We start from the raw sequence: 19,273 nt of genomic DNA, 5'->3' as shown, positions 1-19,273 counted from the left end.
TATTCTCCCTCTCTGCAGTCATGCTCTATCCTTGAGAGTCAGGGCTTCTATCTGAGACTTTTGATTGCCAAAGGCTCAGAAGAAAATGTCTGAATGGTGTGTGTAAAACATCTGCTTCTGCAACCCAACAGGGCATATATTAAATCCCTGCAGTAAAAGTCAGGTCACAGCTGAGGTCAAATCAGTCCTCACAGTTCCTTTTGTGTGTGTGATATAAGGACATGCACAGATCGGGTCTGCTGTGGGTGCAGCTCCAGGGATGCCCAGGGGCATATTTGGATTGCTGTATCTGGCAGGTTTTAGCCCCAGATTTCCCCTCCTGCCGATAAGGGCTTGAAGCCAGCAGGGTTGTTTTCATACCTCCTGAACAAGTTAAACACCCATGAGAAGTACTTTGATGTGATGTGTGTCTTGGCCATTTCCAACCTGACTCAGCAATCAGGAAGTTGTATCACCTCTGCAAGGATAGGCCAGGGTTGTAAAACATCTCCGTTCCCTTAGTTAAGACCATTTTCTTCATCAGAAGGGATGGCCAGGACACTCATTGCCATCAGTGCTCATGCTTGAGCAGGCTCTGCATCGACTCTGGCACAAGCTTTGGATTCCTTGACATTAAGACTTGATGATCCCATAGCAGAAACAATTTCTCTTGCATGGAAGAGCTGCCAAGACACCCTTAAAAGGAAGCCTCTGCCAAGAGAACACTGCTGGAGATGCTCACCACTGCTCCGTCCTCCCCAGGAACCATCCTGAGCAAGCCCAGGAGCAGACGTATGTCTCCCCTGCCCCACCGAGCCCCAGTGCAGAGGGGAGACAGTCTGATCCCTTCAGACCCCATGGCCAGAGGTGGGCAGGACCATGCCCTGGCACAGAACCCCCCCATCAGAGCAGCCCGGCCAGCCATGTTCCTGTACACGCCTCCATTCCAGGCTGTCAGCAGCGGCAGATGTTTCTAATTTATCACTAAAACCAAACAACTTAATCCACCAAATATGCAGCAGTGGGGGGTGAGGAGGGGCCCCTTCACTTAAAGCTGATTTATAAATTGGACGATTAAGGTTAATTTGTCTATGAATGAGGCAAATCTGTGTCAGATACTGTTACTAATGCTTCCTCCCCCTAATTTTTGCAAGTCCTAAACATCCAAACCCTTTCAACCTGAGGCGATAGGACGCATTCCCATTCTGCTGGCCAAAAGCATCTGGCACTGTTTCCTTTCGTCAACAACTCCAATATTTATCTATTTAGCCCTTCAGAACATTATTTGGGTATAACAGATGTTGCAGCCCTCTGTGGCACAGGTGCCAGAGGCAGGCCTCAGCAGCAACCCTAGCGTACCCCTTCTTGCTTTTGGGAGTGTTATTTCCCCTTGGCTCGCTGGCAGTGATGCCTGGAGGGCAGCCTGGCATCAGAGAAGCCTGTGCTGGAGGCCCTGGCAGTGGGGACTGTGCTCAGGGCTTGCACAGAAACAGTATCTTCCTCACTGCACAACACGGCTGAAGGCCCTGATGGGAAGGGTCCTGAGTCCAAGCCCGTTTCAGATTAGACTGAGAAAATTACTGGGTTTGCCTATTTTGTATCAATCCTGGAGGTCATGGCCAACCTCAGATCATCTGTATTTCAGCACATGCACAGTTATCAATCCATTCAGATACAAACCCTGCTCTTACAACCAATACACATGTCCTGCTTCTGCTGACAGCCCTTCGGACCACCAGTTCCTACTGCTCATAGCTTGTGTCGTTGTTCATGAAAAAGGGCTCTTCTCCAAGCAGCTGGCACTCAGCCACAGCACGTCTGCCATGCACAGCAACAGTGAAGTAATAGCAATGCAGTAGCCTTAAAAAGATCTTAACGGCATAAGCCTTGTGTGTCTGTGAAAGGTGAGGGGAAAAGGCAACCCCAACCAGTGGCAGGATTGTCAAAACACCTGGGCATCCACAAAACAGAAAACACCTGGTGCAGGAATGGGAGAACATCCTTGTGTATGGCCTCGGCAGCCCACAGACCCCCACCCTGTGGTGCCAGGCTGGGAACACCAGGACAGCAAATTGCCCTGCTAAACCTACCCTGGTGACATGGGGAAAGAACAGCTGTACTGATTTCTTCAGCTACATCTCTAAAAACAAGGATTTCATTAAGTGTCCTTGCCCAGTAGACATTGCAGTGCTCCTTATTCTTCATAAGCCATTGCACCTGTTGCAGAGAGGGACCCAATGACACAGACTGACCCCCGGATGTCACACACAAGAATAAGTCCCTTCAACCCAGGCATGTGGGTATCTGTACTGCAGCCATGGCATAGCACACTGCTTTTGAACATTTGGGCTTTCAGGTTTAATTGCAGAAGTGGGTTGTAAGAAAATGCAAAATAGGCTTGTATACAGCTTTCTGCTGGGGTCACTGCAATGGTGATAAGGCTGTGGGATGCTGTTGCAATGACCAGTGCCCCTCTCCTGAGCAGTCTCTTCGGCTGTAAGCAGGATCTCCTGGGGTTGTAGCAGTCAGGAAATGCTTCTCCTCCATTATTTCTATTAAATGGTAGCATTAGACAATGTACCAGAATGTCAATGAACTTCTCTTCAAGTCCAAATATCAGGTAGGCTAAAGGGATGAGTGAAAAGGAGAACAGAAGAAAAACCAGAAGGAAAAGCAGCAGCAGCAGTGGGAGCAGGAATCAGAGCCCTTAGTGCTCTGCTACAGCTGCTACATTCCCATCCCTCCCATACATGATATGTATAGAGAAGCTGCAGAAAAGCGGGTTTGAGAAGAAAACTGAAGACACCTGGAACAACACTGAGCTTGAAAAGAGCTGAAGCAATTCTAGTTTTTGTCTAACAAAAGAAAACACTTTTTGTAACTCAGTCCAGACAAGCCTGGCTCACTTTAACAGTTTTAAGCTACATGCAATGGAAGCACCAGAAACAATTTATTCTGCAACACTGCAGTCTGCTTTTCAGTCATGAAGCCTTTTCCCAAATGAAGAGATGCCATTCAATTAATTTTTACCAGTGATACAGCCCTTTACTTCTTGAGAAGTGAGCTGGGCTTCAAATGGCGATACACACTGTAAGTGGCTTCTCCTCTACCTAGTTATAGAGGTGCCTTCCCTCATTCTGTACCTATAAGGGATGATCAGAGATATCCTCATGTCTGAAAGCTTTGTACTTGCAGGAAGGAAACTAGTTGCAGCTCATTGCAAGAAAAGAACATTTTACTTTGATGTTTTCGATTGCTTGGTCTGAAATAGCCTCAACCTCACTCCAGACTTGCTGAAAACTGATGCATTTGAACAAACAAAGTTGTTTCAAATTTCCAGATATATCTTGTATGTGATATTCTGAGGCCCTGGCTGTTATTTCTGCTTATTTTTTCCAAGGTTATAGAGAAGAAAGGGCTATAGATTTAGCTTATGGGAGATTTGATTTGTGCATAAAGGACCATTTTCTTAAACTGTCAAAAGATTAAACATAATGTTTTTCAATCATGTTCAAGGTACATAAGCAGCAGATTTTTGATGGGAAAGTGACACAAGATACTGATAGAAAGCCTGCTCTATAATTCCTGGGGAGTTTATTTTGCCTTCCTACCTCTGATGAAGTAGCAGTACTTGAAATAGGTTTTGCTTTTGGCTGAAAATACATCCCACAATGGGAGAGAATGGATGTCCTTGCCTTAAAGCATCTCCAGGCTTCATCCATGTTGTCTGACCTCTGAGACAAATGGCAATTTAATAAAAAACCCTTTCTGACCCTCAGATGGAAGATCACACAGCTCCTCGAGTAGAGGCTCAGGACATTTATATCTGAGCATGAAAGTTTCTTTTGATGGGTTTTAATGTTATGTGTTTTTGCTATTCCTAAATTATACAGCTCAGTGAAGCATTCAAAAACAAGTGTTCAGCCCCCCTGGAGTATGGTACAAGGCTTAAGGATAAGCTTTGATGTGGATATAAAGCCATGGTGGCTGTCAGATCCTGAGTCATTTTCCAGTGGCACCAATGTGACCAGAAATGGAATATATATGCTTCCACATAGTTTTGAGCCAGAACTTCAACTTCTGCTGCTGTGAACTAACTATGCTGCCTTTGCAATCAGTGCAGCAGTACTGGTGTATATCAGCTCAAGAATTAGTCATTCAGATTTCAAGACTGAGAAGTAATATGGGCAAGATATTACACACTACAGATTTTAAAAGATTTGCCTTTTACATTTTAATGCCATATTAAAATAAATTATAAACTATAAAGTCAGAATTCTTCCTTTTTTTTAATGTGCAGTTTGAAGCATCAGCAGGAATTTGCAGGTCCTGAGTCCTTGCCCATTTTTCCCTAGTCCCTGCACTAGTTGAGACAACATGAGTTAGTATCATTAGCATCTTGCCTCAAGTGAGAAATTGCTGCAATCCTACCTTGGCTGGCTTGGCAGGCCTAAGCAGGTATGCAGCAGAGCGTCTAGAACGGGGGCTGTCAATATGGGACATCCACCATAAGGGTTGCAAAGGAGCTTAATTGGATCCCTCTAGGAAGGATAACTAGTCTAGCATACATCTGTGGCCCATGCCATATTTTTTTTGTTTTTCACTGAAGTGATCCATCATTTCCTAGCTATATGCCACATATATATACATATATATATACATACACATATACACACACACACACACACACACACACATATATATATATATACATACATATATATATATAACACCATGGTGGGACCATGTATAAAATAGCATTACTCACCAAAAGCTAAATGTAAGATCAAAGTGTAAGGGCCATGCTTATGAGCCACTCGTTTAAATATAAACATTCTTGTCTTTCAAGAAAATACTATCTTACCTTTCAATTCTTCCCAAGCCCTCCTTATGTATGAACTGAATTTCAAAATGAAAATTGATTGCAGGTGTCTAAAGTGTATTTTTCCAGGCCTTCAATTTTAACAAGTTACAGCAATACTCACCTTCATACAGTTTTTGATCATTATGATATGAATTCTCACTGACAGCAGTAAAGACCATGGGGACCTTTCCTCATTTCCAGAACCAGCTTTTATTAATTTGGATCCCATTTTAGACTGTCAGAAGGGCTGTTTTTTAAGGAGAATCATTAATTTGATGATCCCTAGTACAGCTGCCTACCACATGTACAGCAGCAGAGTTAGCACTTCTTCATTTTCTCCCTCTTTCAGCCTCAGCACTGGAACCCATTACATGGCTGGCATCTCCTAAGTGCTGTGTTACTTCAAAAAAATACCTGTAATATCAAGGTAGCTATTAATAACTAATAGCACAGAGAGCTGAAAGCAGGTAGGATGCCAGCCCTGAGAGATGACCACTCAATTTCTTACTCTGCGCAGACTGTGATCTCTGAAAAATGTCATCCTTGTGCCCTAGGTCCACATCTGTAAAATAAGATACAATGTTTTGGTTTCCATGCCAAATAAGTATAATCAAATGATTGGGTGATCAGCTATGGCAATAACCATGAGTTTGTAATTACTTGGGATAAAAGATGCAAAATCCCTCTGGATCGTAATCACTGAGTCATCTCCTTGCTCTTGGAGGTAATGGGGGTCAGGTGTGTTGTATGGAATGGAAACCTCTGAATAATAGTCATAATTGAAGACACAGCTGCCATCTGATTCGACCTGCTTAGAGCAGATGCTGGATGAGATGAACTCCAAACGTCCCTTCCATCCCAAATTGCCCCTGTGACTCTGTTCTAATGCCTCACCTCTACAAATACATTCTCTCAGAGAACTGGGGACTGTGGTGCACACACCCAAAGCAGTGCTGCAGGACACAGCCTGCCTCCATCAGGGACAGATCAAGCCGTGATGGACTGAACCGATTCAGGGCAGCTTGATGCCTCCACCAAAAGCACTTTGGTACTTGTGGCCCCAGACCCATCCAAGAAACAGTGTAGGTGTCTTCAGGTGGAACTGTGCCTCCATGGAGCCAAGCAATGGCAGGTTTATCTTCAGATTAACCACCTAAAGGTAATGAAAGTTTACTATGTTGGGGAACATGCTCTCTAGTTCACATTTACCTGCCATTTCATCTTATATCACCACTGCATCAGTATTTCAGTCCTTCTTGCCCAGCCTTCATGTGAAATAGCAAAATTAAGCCTTGTGGTTCCTATGGACTCTCTATGTGGCATCTCTCATGAAGTAATAAAGTGTGGGCTTTGCAAAAGCCTTGTGCACTGACATTGGAAATAATAGCTTCTGGGATATATATGTTGTTGGTTTTTTTTTTTTAAACAGTGAGTAAAATTAGACAATTTCCAAACAGAGTCTGATCAAAGTAGTTTAATGGACTGTCACATCACACCTGAGGACCTACTTTCTCAGGGTCTCAGAGGTAACCATAGTGCCACAGCAGCAGAGCAGCACTCCCAGCCTGCAGACAGCACAGCCAATCTCTTGGGTGGAAATATAAGTGAGAAACATAAGACTTTAATTTAAGTATAAGGATCTACACTTCCTCTGGGGGAAAAAAGAGAAAGAAAAAATATTTTTACATTTTTGATGTGGTTGATCATGACACAGACTTCACCCTACAAGTCTAGTATTTTTCTATCTGTGTTACAGCTCATGGGGTCCTGACCAAGCTTCCGTGTTCACATTCACAATTGCAGCTGTAACTGCGACCCTTATGTTTGAAACTGTTTTCTTAACTCTGCATAAACATCTGTGAATGCGTATACAATAACATGCAGTAAGGCAAATGACATTTGCAGTTACCAGCTGCCTTCCAGTTGTGAGGCAACATTACACATGGCTACAGCAGAGTGGAGCACCCAGAGGCTTGCAGTGCTTACACAGTTGTGGTGTGGCTGAATTGGGCTGGGGATAAATGACATCATCCATGCCTGGGGGCTGCAAGTGCACTGCCCAATGGCTTGTTGCTTCCTTAGTCAAAAGCCACATCCCTGGGGCAGAAACCGAGTCATGCCTGGGAGTAATTAATTTGCGCTCAAATTAGTACTGTGGTTTAGATGTCCCTACCAAAATCAACTCAGTTCGGCCCTCAGAAGTTAGGTATATATTCTGCTTGTCTCAAAACACTTCACAGAGCAGCAGGTCATAGGTCCCAGGCAGTTTTTGAAGTTTAGCCTCGTGCAGTTACGGACAGAAAGCTGGACAGCATCCCGACACGCCCCACTCGCGGGACTGCGGCCTGCAACCTGGGCGTGTGCGAGCAGTCTCTGTGCCAAGCTCTGCTCCTACACACCAGGTCACAAGGTCTCCAACATCATAAAACAGGGTTAAAAGTCAAAAATGCCAGCTATTTTCTAAAAATAGGAAAGATGAGCTGGGAGAGAGGGAGAAAACGCTTCCTTGCCGATGGTTTAGCAGCGGGGAAGAGGTCCAGCACAACAGGCCCACCTCAGCGTGGCCCAGCAGGGGAGTGCTGCACCCACCGATGGAAATGAGTCCTAGGGATGAGACTTGAGCCCACTGCAGAAAAAAGGTGTTCTGGTATCTTAAGAACAACACTTGCTCTCACACTAGTTTAAAGCAATAGCTTTCAAACATGTATTTTAATTAAAAAAAAAAAAAAAAAAAGGTAAAAAGTTTGAAATTCAAGATATATGATTTGATAGTGCCTCATACTTTGAAACTGTTAGTGGAGAAAGGAAAAGTGAAAAGAGCAGGAAGAGCTGAAGGAGCCAAAATGAATTTATCGTGGACTTAGGGTTTCAGTATTCGACAAAGGAAATGGATATAAATGGAAACTAAATTGAAACTGAGGTCTCTCTCATTCAACAAAATATATTACTGCTACTAGTGAGCTACAATGTGGAAAGACAATTTAATTACTAATAAACAACTTTGAAGTTGTACTTGTGTTTTTGTGTCTTAATAAAGCTGGAAAAAAAAGAAGCAACAATAAAAACAAAACCCATATCTTAAGGTTCAAGAAAAACATTGATAACACATATATAAAATGTGTAGGGAATTTTTTCAAGTCCATTGTTCACACAAGGGAATAACAAAAGAGATCATTTGATCATTGTTCATTAAAAACCATTATTTCCTTAAGATAGAAATGCTTGCTAAAAGTTTTGAGGGCTTTTCTATTTGTTTCTTTTATGTTTACATTTCATAAAGCCACAAAAATCACATTTGCAATATTTTAAAGTTTGATTCTAGACTGTAAGCTTGTTTCTCTTTTTCCCTCTTTTGCTACTGAATACAATGGAATGAATGAGGACTTTGATTTCCCTTCTTATCTTCTTCTCCTTTAATATGGCTTTTTTTCATCTTCTCTGTAAAACCTTCGTCCTTATCGCCTGAGAATTATATGATTATGTTTAAACTATTGCCTTTATTCTGGTAGATGTAATTTTAAAATGAAGCAGGAATTTTTTTTCCTGAAACCTTACGTTTACCTATTTTAAGCTACAAAATATTTTTCCTTTTCTTCTTTGTCTCACTAGTTGTTCTACTGAGGACTTGTTCCAAAAGCTATGCTTGTTTTTATGAATTTTAGTAAGTTTAAGTAGCCGAAAGCAAAGAAAGAGAGGAAAAAGTAGTAAACAGATCTTTTGAAGGAGAAAAAAAATCTGAAAACCACTCATTTTGCTTACAGGCGATTCATTGCATTTATAATGTTCAAAATGCTAAACTTCAGTATGTGTTACATTTCCTGGCTGGGATACAGAGATGTTCCCAGAATATCGAGGTTTGAAATAGAAAACGAGCAGTAAGCTCATCTGGAACACAAGGAACCTCAGCAGAGGGGACAGCGCTTGAGAGCGCTGCCACTTGGGAGCCATGAACTGAAATAGAGAAGCCTGTCATCTTTGTTTTATTTTTAAAACATGTGAACAAATTAAAAGCTAAAAGCAAGCATTGTGTTTTGATTTTGCCGTGCCTGTGCTAGCAGCATTGCTCTCATGCCCTCCCGGTGCACAGCACACATGCCACAGCTCCTGCGCTCCCGTCGCCTGCTCTTATGTTACTGCTCAAGTATGCATTCAGAAAAGAGCCAGCAGATATAGTAGATTTATTCTAGTTGTTGAAGTCAAGGACTCCTTTTTTTTTTTTTTTTTTTTGGATTCTGCAGAGAGGGAACTCTTTCCTCATAGCACCAGACAGGCTTTCTGCTTTGCAGTCGTACTGTCAGTGCACACCACAGATAGAAAAACATCTGAAAGCATTTTTAAAGGATTTATCAATCCAAAGCACCGGTGAGCTATGTGCTGTCTCCAGTGTCAGAGTTAGGAGGCTTTCAACAAGGGACAATACCTGCACAAAGTGCAAGCCAGGGGCTCCAGCTGCTGCAACCTTTTGGAAGCCATGTAAGTAAAGGGCTTTATTTTGCTGAAGCAAACTTTGTATATTCTCTTGCCTCATAAAAACTCTGAGACAATCTAAACTTGAGATGAATTTCCTATTACTAGTAACATTGCTATCCTGCTGTCCTTTTGAATAATGCATGTATGTCAGCACAATAAATAAGCATCCTACCTTGTTTTGCTTGTGAATCTTGTAAGTAGCAGAATCTGTAGCACCTCAGGCAGGCTCTGTTTGTTTTTCTGATCACTGACCGTTTCTGTTCTCTGTTTGTGATCAGCACAGAGACCTTTCTGATTTCTCTGATTTCTTTGATTTCAAGGACAATGAGAAGCAGGCAGGGAAATGCAAAGGCTGTTCAAAGGAAAACAAAGAGCATAAAAGTAGTTTATAAAATGTTGTCAGTGAACCCAAAAGTGGTGTGTAACCCCCAGGTTGAACTTGTGGTCTTGTAGGATTTTATGTGCTTTATAGTGAGGTTTAAGGGGTCACAGATTATGTGACTAAGAGGAACGTTAAATAACAGAAGAAATATTTTGATTGCTTATAAAGTGTAACTTTATGTTTGATAAAATGTAACTTTATGTTCATGCTCACATTTAAATCTGTCACTTTCTGTATAGTTATCTGCAGCTTATGGCAGGGGACAGATCAACTTTCTGTGAGCTTCACAATATAATTTAAAGTCATGAAATATTTTCTTGTTCTTTATGTAGTTCATATACTTATTGGCATCAATAGGCCTGGCAGAGAGAGGTTGAAATGCCAAATTTCTCTTCTTGTCTTTGAAGTGCTCCCTGCTATTTTGATTGCTGCCAATATATATGGTGATAAATAAATGGAAGCTGTATTAGGTTCACTGACCAGGTGGTACTACCCTGAGACAGAAATTTCATGCACTCAGAATTCTCGGCATCTTCCTGTTCAGAGAGTCTCTAGTTCCCTTGCATTCCATATTCAAAAAGCATCTGATCCCTATGACTTTGCACATTCTATTTGGCTCACACTTTTTCCCAGTTCCAAATAACTTTTAATAGGTCCTTTCCCCAGACCCACATGTCTGAAAGGTGCAAACCTGCCCTCCAACCCTCACAGTGCAACCCAACCCTCCAACCCTGCCACATACCCACAGGTACCTGCCCTCCAACCCTCACAGTGCAACCCAACCCTCCAACCCTGCCACATACCCACAGGTACCCAACCCAACAGGTACCCAACCCACAGGTACCCAACCTGCCCTCCAACCCTCACAGTGCAACCCAACCCTCCAACCCTGCCACATACCCACAGGTACCCAACCCAACTTTATTATTGCAGATACTCCACTTCAGTCACCTCTTGCATCAGGTGCTCAGAGGAACATGGATGCTACCCTAAATACCTTACCACCTCTCCCAGCCCTCCTCTTGCCCTTCATTTCCATGGCAATGCAAGATCAGCATGCAGAGAGAGGCACTGTCCATTAAGGGAGATGCCCATGATTCTTTGAAGGCCATGGGAAGGCCGTCCTTGACGTCAGCCAGGCAGTCAGACCTGGGTGCCAAAAGAGCAAGGAAATTAATAGACCTGCAGGGCTGGGAGATGCAGTGTGCTGCTTCCAGGGATGTTGGGGAGTCACCTCCCTGAGCAAGGATGGAGAAGGGCTCTGTTGAAAGAAGTTTTCAGGGTGATAAGGATCACACCTTGAAGGTGCACTGGCAGGAGCAAGTCAGAGGTGAACAGGGCTGGTATGAAAGTCAGACTCCTCTGATGATGGAGGAAGAGGATGTTGCTTTTCAAGAGTGTTTGGAGAATGAGAAAAAGTTTTATTTTCAGCACAGAGATGGGTAGGAGGTGTTTTCTTTGCAATACTAAACTGTCCCATACCTAGCTGGTGCAACCACACTCCAGGGAGAAAACAGAAGTTTATTATACTTTTTGAATTTATGTATATTCATATGTTCTCTTGGCAAATGCATCTCTTGAGTTCTAAAGCTTTCTGAACCCTTCATATAATCCTTTGCTTTGAAGCAACAGATGTCAGTGATAAGCAGATGGTTATGGCTTTGAATTTGAACATCTTTAAATACTTTGTTGCATATATTTTATGGTGAGGAATGCACTCTGTCGTACTATGCAGAACTTATGTACTAAATGAAAAGTATCCATGTCTGGATGTTTGATGTCACTTCCTAGCTCACAAACCAATAAACCACATGTTTTTCAGGATTATTTGCTATGAGGTATTTTTATCTCATTATTCAGCCTGCATTTTCAAGTTTGCAACCAACTGTGAAATGCTCTAATCTGATGTGAGCTCAAAGAATACAAGCAACAAAAAAAGCCAAAGGAGCTGCCCCAGTTGTGAATTGCATTTTCGCTCTGATGTATCCTGTGAGCAGGCTGAAATCTTCCTGTTGCACAATTTCCCAGAGGAAATAATGCAGTGCCTATGAAAACCAGTGAACAAAATCTTTTGATCTTTCTTACTCTAAACCTTCATTTTCAGGAGGTACAGCTATGAAATTTGATGAGTGGAGTATCTAAGAATGTAAGATCTTAAATCAGGAATAAATCTGGGAACACAAATGGAAAGAAGAGACCTGAAATAAGAAAATAACTCTCATTTTCTTTCAAGGAAAAGAAATCATACAAACAGATTTCATCCAAATGTTTTGCTATTGGATATTAATTTACTGCTCTAAAAAAGTTCTTTTCTCCCTCTCTGCCTGATTTTCATTCCTGAAGAGTTTGTTTTATAAAGAAATCACTTGAGATGACCTGTGATGTGTGAACTATTTAAACTTTATGTAGTTGATCTTAAGAATGGATTATTGCGCATATTTTTGAAGGCTTTATTAATTATAATGACACAAGAGATGTTATTACATGGACTCAGTGCTTATACAAGGCACCAGCTTGCCTTGAAAGAGGAGAAAGGCCTCATTTCAACCAAACTTTGGAGTTTTGCCTCTGTCTTTAAGAAGAAATGGGGCTGTTGAAGGGTTCATGGTGCTGAAGGGGTGCTAGAAGATCTCAATGATGATGCAGGACCTGCTCTTTCCCTCTCTTTTTCCACCTTTGTCCAATTCTTCTTGTAACATTTTCCTTTCTCACTTCTTCAGGATACAGAATCTCCTAATGCCAGGCTTTTCCAGAACACAGGTTTTCCTCAAATCAGCTTCTCCTTACTCCACAGCACCCTGATTGCTGTTCAGCCTTTCTGGAGTAGAGAAGGCTTGGGTTGGAGAAGGAGCCTGATGGGGGCAGAACACCCCAGCACAGCTGGTGAACCAAACTGTCCACCTGTTTGGATTTCAGTTGCTAATCCCCATCCCTGCAGGTACAAATGAAGTAGCCCACATGTGAGCAAAACATGAAGGCTTATGACCCTTGAAATCTGATGCCCAAGGCTAAGGTATGTTTTGATTACTGCCTTGCACTTAATTACTGCCTATTGCTATGCATTTCCTGGTGTTTTCCACACCCAGATATCTTCTAGGACTGGTCATTACTCAAAACAGCAGTAGACTGACAAATCCAGTAGTTTAAAGAAGAGACCATTTCCTCCAGTTCCACTTTGAAAGTTTTAAGATCTCTTCTGTATCCAATACCGTAGAGTTAAAAAAAAAAAAAAGAAAATTATTGAGGTGTTCTATTTTAGTCTATTATTTGACAATATCAGGTTTTCAGGTTTAGAAATCTACATACAAATGAGAAGGAGTTGTGAAAACTTCTGATTGATGGACTGTCTTTCTTTCTGACAATTCTAATTATTTAAGGACTGCAAACATTCAAATACTTCAAAGGCAGTATTTTGCTACCTGACAGCAGTGTAACTCAGAGAGTGGCTCTCCCAAATAAATCCTTGCAATATGAAGAGGTTACAATATGATGTATGATAGACTTAGACTTCTCTGGTGTCTATCTCAAGACCATTTTCTCTTTGTGAATCCCTACTATCCATTAGTGCTCTGGTACATATGCACATATGCACATATGCATTTAGTTTGCCAAATATCACCTCTCAGGCTTACAGACATGAGGACTGAGGCAAGACTCAATGACTGTAGAACTGAGACCTTACTAAAAGTCTGCAAAGATGCAGAAAACTGAAGGTAGTTTTCCTGAATTCTGGAAATATGTGTCCATCTGTGGCCATTCATAGATAAACAGGTTTATTGTAAAGAGGGAAAGAAAACAGCTTTTAATCCTTTCCATGGTGCTGTGTGCCTCAGCTTTCCCATAGGGTCAGAGGCAGAAAAACCCCGTCCAAACCTGCTGGAAAGCTCTCAATCTAAGTGTTGTACAAGATAATCAGCAAAACTGACCACAAAGGACCATAAGTAGCAGAACATCCCTAGATGAGCAGTGTGGAGAGCTGAGAGCAGTTACCAGTATTGTGATGCTTGTAGGGGAAAAGCTCTTGGCGGGCAAGGAAGCAGTGCAGTGACATATCAGTCTGCAGATGCTGTCTGGAAGACAGCAGAGCAAGTCTGGAAGCTGCTCTAAGTGAGCTGCTGTGGTGGAGGGCTGCAATGGGAGCATGGACTTTTTGCTGTGAATCTGCTGGAACTAATACCATCATCCTTAGTTATCAACTGATGTTTGTTAATGCAGCTTATCTTTGAATGACTGCCCATTTCTGAACTTCAGTGAGGTGACTTACAAACTTGATATCTTAAATATAGCTGGAGAAAAGAGTGAAGGGGAAAGAAGGAAGGGGAGGGAAATCTGCTAGCATTCATATTCCAGAGGGAATTAATTCTGTTGAATTTTTAAGGTTTCCTCTGTGGCTTTTAAGTTATTTGCTGAAATCTGCACTTACATTCATGCAAGATCTGCACCCAGCTTTTTCTAAAATAATGTTGAAGCAGACTATGTGGTAACTAAAACAATTTTTTTCTTTGAATGTCATCTCTGTTTTTGTTTATCAGCTGATGCTCTTGCAAGTAGTTCCTGCCTTGAGGGGCTGTTGATAGATAGTTCCCTGAGATAGCTCAGTATCTCAGCTATCTTGTCGCTGTGAAGTCCTTTTAAAACACTGAGGAAAATTTCAGTGTTCACCGCAAATTGATTTTGGAAGTTATTGGTAGTTCAGATCCCTGACAGCACTGAAGGTGTGTGGTGGAGCACGTAGGGAAAGTGACAGTGCAGAGAGTCAAAAGAAAGCATTGGGACTGTTTGGGGATTTTTTGGTGACAATCAGGAACCAGATTCAGACTCACATGCTTGCAACAACAAGGGCACTGCCAGCATGCCCTGATCACTGCCTCAGTGCGTGAACAATCTCCCACCCACGTGCACAGTCATCAGCATGTCCCCTGAATCTCCTCCCCGAGAGGAAAAAGGGAATCCTGGAGGATTACAAAAATTCTTCAGGGTACAAGAGAGCAACAAAATGAATGTCTGAGCATCCCAGGTGGGCAGAATAATCCCCGCTTACAGAGCTGAAGATTTGGACACTTACATGACTGTTGTGTTGACCATACCATGGCTGCTGCGTTCTGCTCCTTAAAGAAAATGCTCTGTATTCATGGCCATTCCTTATTCAGGAAGAAAAATGTTCAGATTCTCTGGTCAGACTGGCCACCAGTGGTAATAGAACAAGAGCATATTAACTGGCAATTGAGATATTTTATCATTATAATGATGCCTTATGAGCCAGGAGCTCATGTCAATAATTATTGACATTCACCACATACACCTAGAATTTTGTGAACTTCAAATGTGGAGTCATCCTTCTTTTATTTATACCCACTTTTGAATATTAGTTAAATTTGTATAACTTAAGTGGAAATCCAAGGAAAACAAAACTACAGCTTCTGGGGATTTCTGCTTAAATGGAAATAGTTAGAAGATGAGAGAGATATATGAACAAAATACCTGTGGGGTTTGACAGGTGACTCAAATACAATATTTTTTAAGAATACACATGAACTCATCACATGAGGGAAAGAGTCATCCTCATAATTACCTTCCTAGTTGAAGAAAATTACAGTTTCAGGTCAACAGCATGCAGAGATGCCTGGAAGGTGTTGCCAAAGACCATCCCAACAGTGCATCTATACTGTATATATCACATTTGAAATTAGTCAGCAACAACTATGTCATCTTGATTTGCATGCTAATAAGATGGTGTAATGATGCTCTGGGGAGATGGATGTACAGTTAGCTGGCAATAAAGTTTTTGGCTTTCCTGAAGTACTGAAATTTCAAAATTCTGAGGGCTATATTTCTCTGACTTTGCACCCTGTCTCTTAAATAAAGAAACATCCCACTGTGGCCATATCTATGATACCTCTTCAAGGAGAAAGGAACATCACACATTTCTTTCTGAAAACAGCAGGTGCAGAAACTAAGATATGGACATTTTTTCATAGACATGAGCTATGAAAGAAGTTTGCACATTATCAGCCTTCTTGTTGAGAATAAGTCTACATTATGGTTGAGAACAAGTTATGTTTCAGGGCCTACTGGACTCTGAAACAGAGCACTAGACCCCATTCCAGAAAAGTATCAGTTCAGGGAGAAATATGAAATGCCTTCTCATTGATAAATGTTGTTTCCAAGACAATCTCTCTTTGAGCTACAGAGCCATTTCCAAAATATGAAAGGATCCTGGCTCCTTGCAGACAAGGGAGCGATGTGAAAGACCAGAGAGGCACCTCTGCACATGGGATGGTGATGACTGGTGATCTCCCTCTTTATGGCAGATAAAGCAACATGTGAGTCTTTTGACATCTTTTCCCCGCAGTGTAGCCCTTCCTCACTTTTTTTTTCCCTCACAAAAAGACTGAAAGAAACCTTCAGCATCTCATCACTGAGAGAATTTTTCAGTGCAGGATTTTATAAATCGTATCTTGCTACATTTATGGAGTTCTGACCACACTTCTGCAGTCAGGGCTATGGACATATTTGCTCATACTGATTTCACTGTAATGCTAGATGGTTGCCCCTTGTTTAATGAGGTCTTAAACTTTTTCCCTTTTGGTCTGAGCTGGTATTTTCCAGATTATGGGAGTACTTTCCCTAAACTAACAGCGTGTTACATATGGTAGCACTGTTATATCTTTGAGGGCTGAGTTTTCATGCAGGTGCCTAATGCCGTTCTTGAAGATGATGCTCCAATGCAGACAGGATGTTTGGCTGATTTCTGCTTCAGATGGCTTTTACCATCTTTTCTTTATTGCTGCCAGGGTTTTCTCTTGCTTCCCTGGGGACACCAGATGCATCTAATGAGTCAGTCCAGCTTCGAAGCTGAAACAGGTCATGGACAGCAGCCATGTGTTGTTCAGATTCTTGCATGGAAGGGAATTTCCTTTTTCTCTTGCTGGACCAATTCACTCAATAAGAACTTGTTTCAGATCAAATTGGCATTGCTTTTTAGCTAACTGGAACCTTTTCTAACCTTATTCTTAATTCCAAGTTTTTATTATATGCTAAAAGAGGAGAGTTGCCTTAAAAGAAAACTGGTTCTTCCAGACAGTGTACTTTGCTCCCAGCTTAAGTGACAGGAAAAGGACTGTTTAAACACAAAATTCACAGGCTGTATCTGGTGAAAAATTAGACAACAATCAGAGGCATGCTTCTCCCCAGTGTTGCATAAGTAGATATATAACTTATAATGTACTGCAACATCACAGCAGGTCTCCCAAATTGAAAAAAAAAAGAAGAATAAAAGACTGCCATACCTTGGCTCTTAAATCCCTGAATGTGTTGCCTGTGTTGATAAGTTACTTTGATTTGTGCTTCCCTGAACAGCTCATTTTTCCCTTTAATAAGAGTTTGGCTTGTAAATTGTCACTTGCATTTGCACCAAACAGTGCAATTAAGCTGGAGTGACAGAATATATTACATTGTTTGTTTTCCATTATGTTTATTCCAGATGGTTTTTGTCACTGACTCTTTTTCTGAGCTGGGCTGTTAATAAACATAGGATAAATCTAATGAATAAATTTGCCTGCTTAGTACAGATCTGTGGTGGTGGCTGAGATGGGGTTATGCTGCTGAGTAATGGGTTCTCAGCAGAACTACAGAAATGTCAATTCTTGCTCACTTATGAGAGGCAGACTGTGCCCATGGTTAGTGAGGGGTTAAAGAAGATGCTTATGTGGGATTTTTTTTCCTTTAAAAGACATAAATTTAAAATTTAAACTGAGGTTAGGATGAGTTCACAGTTGTGATGCTTTATTGCTTCTCTGAACAAAGGAAATGTTTTATGGTACATCTACAGAGTGAGTACCTGTTCTCAAGCTTTTCATTGCCAGGAAGCTCCTCTGTGCCCTTGAATCAGATGTTTCAGTTTTTGTCTTGGTTCCTGAACAAATACTTCTTTTCTTCTTCAACCATCTTGTCTCTTCAAATAGAAGTTGTTCAAAGTCCCTGACTAGGCTGGAGATGCAAAATCGATTTTAGAAAAATAACTGGAACATTTTGGAGAAAACATATGGTATAAAGAAGAAATGTGGATGTCTACAGGGCAGCAGGACTTGTCTTAATCTGGTCACTTGCCAAAGTAGTGTTGACTGGAAAAAAAATGAAAGCTGTGACAGCAGGTCTTGAAAAAGTCATAACACTTAAGGAGTTTTCCAGTAGTGGCCTCTTAGTTTTTCCATCACAAAGGAATATAAGAAAACCCAGCATGAAAGACAACATGGTCTGTCCTACCATCTTGCAAGTTTTAAAAGCTGCATGAGAAGAGGTTCCTTAGCAGTGGGATCTTGGTTAAAGTGAGTCTTGGTTAAAGAGCACATTTTTTAGAAGATCAGCTAAAAGCAGATTATAGTAAACAAATTTTGTTTCTACTAACACTTCCCACTTTCTCTGAACTCTTCCAGAGAGCTTATAAGCAGGAAGCTGCCAGCAGTGCTGCCTTTTGTCAGTACAATGGCTTCTCACATGTCTGTCAGCTGCTTAGCTGCGCTCTGAGCAACAAAAACAGTGTCTCTGTCTCTAAGGGTAATGCAAGGCAATGCTTCCCCAAGTGAAAAACCAAGTGATGAACACTGGAAGAAGTTGTTCATCTGGACTCACACGGACCCACTAGCAGCAGGCTGGGGGCCCAGTCAGTGCTGTGAAATGGGTGGCCGTGGGTCTCAGCCACAGTGGAGAAGGGAAAGTTTCTAGGAACAGGACTAGACAAAGAGGGGGAAGGAGAAGTAAGAGGTGTGGGAGCAATAACTCAAGAAGGCCCCAAAGGAATGGTGAGCTAAGAAAGGCTAGAAAGACATGGCTGTTTTGGTAACTGAGATATAAGGAAAATGAGGATACAGCCTGTACCCACAGCACTGGGTGCCTGGCCAGGCTGCGAGGCGTGAGTGTTAGTCCTTCTGGAATCGATTCAGGACATTCCAGTGCTTGAATTCACATAGTAAAATTAAACCTTGTGCCAGGCTTGTTTCTTATGGGGCTTAGGCTCTGCTTTTTGATTCAATCATTTAGGAATGCAAAGCTCCTCTACCAGGTCTGGGCTTTGACAGCATCTTTGCTTTGCCATCACCAGACTCTTGCTGACAGTGGAGCAGATCCATGATAATGAAAGGTAATCTAAGATAATGATAAGGTAATGAAATTCATGGCAAAAAGGTCCATGTCTGCCTGCAACTGCTCAGTCATGCTGTTTCTGTGGGGCCTGATTCACCTCTGGACTGTGCTTTGCTTTCTGTGTGTCTTACCCACCATACTCTTCCTAGGCACTCCTGCATGTCCACTTGCGCAGCGGGGCAATGGTGAGTCTGCTCCACAGATGCCGAATTAAGGCTGAGTGTTTACTGTGAAATAAGATAAATTAACAACTTGTATGTCAGATTCCTGAGTGTTTCACTGGTGGGGAGGAGAGTTTAGCCACCCCCCACACCCTCTTTGTATGCGGTGTCACACTAAAATGCAGCAAGGTGCAAGATGGAAAGGAGAACTTGGAGTCAGACAAATGGGGCTTGGCCAGGATAGGTCTTGGTTTTTGTAATTCTGAACAATAGTTC

General features: G+C 41.9%; 1 protein-coding gene across 4 annotated transcripts in view; it reads left to right on the top strand.

Moving 5' to 3' along the window:
- Positions 1–19,273, top strand: part of LOC138109949 (complement C1q tumor necrosis factor-related protein 7) — a 120,698-nt gene that overhangs the window by 8,244 nt on the left and 93,181 nt on the right. For 2 of the 4 annotated variants that reach the window (XM_069014405.1, XM_069014401.1), the window contains exon 1: positions 8,928–9,316. The exons of 1 other annotated variant lie outside the window; for it this stretch is intronic. The gene's annotated coding sequence lies outside the window, so the exon portion shown is untranslated. Of the gene's footprint in view, positions 1–8,927; positions 9,317–12,673; positions 12,709–19,273 lie in introns of those variants that run through there. One more of the 4 variants, XM_069014403.1, reaches the window with a different exon arrangement.

The sequence above is a fragment of the Aphelocoma coerulescens genome, chromosome 4 (genome assembly GCF_041296385.1).
Source record: "Aphelocoma coerulescens isolate FSJ_1873_10779 chromosome 4, UR_Acoe_1.0, whole genome shotgun sequence".
NCBI lineage: Eukaryota > Metazoa > Chordata > Aves > Passeriformes > Corvidae > Aphelocoma > Aphelocoma coerulescens.
The sequence above is the reverse complement of the archived record's forward strand: the minus strand, read 5'-3'. Positions and strand labels throughout refer to the sequence as shown.